Source organism: Teleopsis dalmanni, unplaced genomic scaffold (assembly GCF_002237135.1).
Source record: "Teleopsis dalmanni isolate 2A unplaced genomic scaffold, ASM223713v2 unscaffolded_contig_2032, whole genome shotgun sequence".
Taxonomy (NCBI): Eukaryota; Metazoa; Arthropoda; class Insecta; order Diptera; family Diopsidae; genus Teleopsis; species Teleopsis dalmanni.
Window position 1 is genome coordinate 742 of NW_024033414.1, and position 4806 is coordinate 5547.

General features: G+C 33.1%; 1 pseudogene; it reads right to left on the reverse strand.

Moving 5' to 3' along the window:
• Window positions 1-1000: 1000 nt before the first annotated feature.
• On the reverse strand, window positions 1001-2346 carry LOC119664489 (annotated as a pseudogene).
• Window positions 2347-4806: the final 2460 nt, after the last annotated feature.

Consider the following 4806-nt stretch of genomic DNA (forward strand, 5'->3'; position numbering starts at 1 on the left):
TAATGTGTATAAATGTAATCAATTAATATCATTAGTTTTCACAGAAAAACTTTTCGCCAAAATTATATATAATAGTTAAAATTCTTGTTAGTCTTTTGAAAACAACCTTTCATCATCAAGATTCACAAAAGTCGTCTCTTTTTCAGCTCCGCTTCCCAATTTTATACACCCGCTAATACCTGTAACTGGCCTTTTTCAAAACTTTATCTCCAGTTACCCATATTGGCGGGTTAGCAAAACATTCCGTTCTCCTAACATTTTATTTGTTTCGGTCTTTTTCTACATTCCGAATATATAAATCACAACTCCCAATTTACACGTTCTGCTCTATTGGCAGCACTAAAACTTGCACGTTCGGAATGTGTAGGAGCTTTCGTCGCGATCTTACAAACCAAAACAAAAGACAATAATAAAATCAAAAGCTTTTAATTATTTTTCTTTGAATGTGCGCGCAATGCACATGTTAATTTTTATTATCTTTATTTTTTATTAGTGATTAACGTAAAATAAAAACAAATAAAAACAAATTTTCTACTGCTGGCGAGGGGAATACTGAAGGGAATACTGCGTCCTATACATGCAAGGTGCTCTTGGACAGCGTAGAACAACCCAGGTAAAATCAAACTATTCTTTCCTTTTTCTTCACTAAACCATACGTTTCCTTTACCTAGGCCTACATAACAGGATCGACGGGGTCGATGTTGCCTGTAACATGGAACCCACTCGTAAGAAATTTATATGTAGGCAATTTGTTGCTTTGCTGCCGTTGTAACAGGTATTGCATTTTATTTTTCTTACGCCCAACGTGTGGCTTCGACCCATACCCTGATTCTGATCTCAAACTCTACCGCCTGAACTAGCCTGGCATTTATCGTACTTTTGGCTGATTTTAAAATTGTGTCGTGACATTTTATTTATCAATTCAAACAAACTTGTAAACTATTTACTGAATATGTCTTTGGCGGGAAAGACACCTACTTTTTTTATAACTGCATGAAATTTAATGCGAAAAAAAAAAATGCTTCTTTTGATTAGATGCCCATTGCAAGGATGCTTCAAAATTGCTGTTACCAAACACTAGTTCTACAAGTAAAACAAGTAAGAGACCACCAGCAGCAAATATATCTATTCTAGTGCTATCATAGCAGTGGGTGAATTGCTGGTATTTAACTCGTTGAAACCCATCCATTTCATATTCAGCATAAACAATTCCTTTACTATACTTTAGTGACACAGTACACTAAGCATTAACTCTGCTTCCCAGATATTTTTCCGCTCGTGAGTACTAAAACACCAATATGCCTAATCCTGTGCTTACAGTAATCAAATTGAACTGGTAGCACGTATTCCACCACCCTTATCACGAGATGTCATTTTTCTTATATTTTGCAAGGTTCTTGCATCAGATAACATTATAAACGATCGATAAACAAACACACATAGTTCATAAAAATAATAAATTATGCTAACGTTATACTGCCAGTTTGGTAACTTACGAGAACATTCCTGTTTGAAAGTTTCAGCATTATAAATGTGCATATAAACATTTAGCGATAAAGCAGCCATTTCCTTAAATTCGTTATTAGAACCCAATGACCGTAATTTTTTTTCTGTATGACAACCCTTCGCAGATTGTGGATTAATTGTATCAAAAATAGGACCACCGTCAGGAAACTTTATCTTCTCTTCATTGACACTCCAAAGTGGTAAACGTGAGGTTTCAGAACCTGATACTATAAACTAGTCATCTGACCAACACTTTTCCATTACTACCTCTCGATATCTATTTTCGCCTAAGCAGACTGGATCAAGAGTTGGTAAACGACAAACAGCCCTATCTGAAGAATTATGTGCACCAATAGCTAGCATTGAACTACTCAGATTTGTTTCTGTAGTATGTACGCTGTCTTGTACATCCGAGTGATTAATATTTTTATTGGTTAATGTTTGAATTGCATCCACTCGGCTCACGTTTACATCTTGTGTTAAAACCTCTCTGGGTGTTTCTTCACAATTTACCTTACATAAATCTTTATGTTCTTCTTTACGTGTACACGGACAAACACTTATCAAGGGTGAAGTATTCGAGAACTTCTCTTGTTGATATAACGTTTTCTCGTCACAACCAAGATCATCTGCTTTATCTGGTCTCTCACTATCCGCCTGGTCTTCCACTGATAAATCTTGCATGTGCGCTGTCATTGAAAACATTTCTGGTATACTCCCTTTTGGTAACTTTACTTCTTCTGGTGGTGCTACTGTTTCACCCGTAGCTCTGCGCAATGCGACTATTTCCTTACGCATTTCAGTCATCCATATTGCCAAATCCTCGTTTCGTTTCATCATCCTATACATCATATGTTTTAGTTGCTCCATACTCACCTGTTGAGCTTGTCCAGCTCTATTCGGTTGTGTCTTATTTTCAAGTTCTATTTCTATGGCAAGTATATATTATCTCATAGTATTACAAACTCTTTTAAGTTATCTTGATTGTTGGTTAGTAAAATATTCCTAAATTACTTAATTACATTGAACAATTATTGTATAAGTCAAATTATTTGACTATAGTAATTTAATTGAATTCGAAAATTGGTATCAATTAAGGCTCAGGGGGGTGTTTCAGTGTTGCGACCATACTATTCCACCTAATCCTACTTTTCTTGATATTGTTCAAAACGTATGATCAAATAAAAATTAAAAAAAAAATAAAAAAAGTAAAATAATAACTCTGTTCCATATAAAAACAATGAATTATAAAAATAAAATTTAATAATATATATGCAATACTTTATTGCAGGTTACAACTGATAAGGATGTAACAATTATAATGATTTAGCTCTAGGTGTGCTTTACGGTTAACGTCTTTATAGGCAGGCTTAGCACAGTAAAACTTACAGATACTTCGAAGCAAATGAGCGAAAAGAAAAAGAAAAGAAAAAAAAAACTACTTGAATAACAGTTTCTGTCACTGTCTCTGTCATATTGTCCTGTAGTCAACCCATGAATCATTTGATAAGTAAGTCAATCCTACTGGCCCAATCACAACAGTACCTAAATCTATCATTACTCAGGTACGGATGAAAGAGTTCATGTAATTGACTTTTCTAAAAAAACTTTAAATACTTAGTTTTACTCTGAACTGGTTCACGGTAAAACGACTTCCTATTTAAATAAAATAAACTACGCTAGTACTGCAATATCTACTCCGTTTAAACAGAAAATAGGCAGACAATTGTTAGTCAACCCACCGGGTTTAACTAACCATACTGCATAGTAAACATTAAAGAAAACTAATTAAACTTTCCTATCAAGTGGGCCATATGAGCGTAGACAAAACACTAGAATGACTAAAATCATATGTATGGTTTCGACATATACGTAAATTTGATTGTATCAATGCTTATGCAGAATTCCAGATGGAAAAGTGGTCTTCGAAGGCATTGTCTTCGAGACGGTTTTTGATATTTTGCATCATATGATTCCATAATTTATACGTGAAGTAACGCTATAATTTTGAAGTGAGGTGAATTAACATTTTGTGAGGTAAATAAAATTAATTTTCATTTAAAATATATATATATATACATAAATATATATTATATTTATAATAGGTTATCCTATACTTTCATGTCGGGAAATGTTACAAACTTTGAAGCCATCCTTAGTTACAGTATAATTCTGTCTCATAACTGAGGTGGTGTGAAAGGAAAAGCATCTTTGCGGGAGTATCCATTTTTGCTGGATGCTATTTTTGGGACTTATAGAATATTTTTTCCAAATCAACTGCCTTTTACATATAACAACAAGAAATAAAAATCATTCACTGAGTTTGTAACAGAGGATTATATTTTATTAGCAGAATGTTTCGGAAACCTCAGATGTTAATTCTCAAAGACAAGTAAATTCTAAATCTAATCATGTATGCTTAATTGGATTTGAGGTTTGAACGAGCAAATTTCTATAAATTTCTTAGAATCCGCTCTATGGAATATATAAGTTAAGAAGTACTTTCAATGGGCGGTACGCAGGTTTAATTTAGTTAGCAACTGTTTCGATAATCAGCATATCGAAACAGTTAACTGATATTTAAAGCGTGATCGCGAATTTGCTTAAAGTCAACTAAAATATAATAAATTTCTCAAGAGATTTTTTCGCACTTTTTATATCGAAGACTACAAGTTGAAACTTGACAGCTAATATCAGTTGTAAGTCTCTTTTGCATTGTGACGATTATAATAAACAACGACATCTTCACAACAATAAATTCACTATTATCTATAATTTCCTTCGCTGTAAACTTTATCAACAACACTAACATGTAACCAGTTATCTAAGCAATTTATAACACTTTAATTCCTAACCTACCAGCGTAGCCTAGTCGGTAACGCTGATTCCAAGCAACGTAGCCTAGTCGGTAACGTTTGATTCTCTTTCTAATACTAATTGGATTTTCTCATTACAGGAATTGTAGTAATTTTCAATATATTTTATTGTTAGTAAATAAGTATTAAATAGAAATATTGTAAATTAAAAATACTCGGGTTTTTTTTAAATTATTATACAACGAGAAGATTCGGGGTTATCAAGAAATTTTCTTGTCACAACCCTGGGATCCGGCGAGCGAAACCTCGGCGGAAAGATTCATTACAGCATTCAATTGAAATCAATTATTTCAATTTAGTTAAGAAATGTTAAATACACTAAAAATATTAATAAATAAATTCACTATTACCTATAATTTCCTTGGCTGTGAACTATATCAACAACACTAACATATAACCAGTTATCTAAGCAATTTATAACACT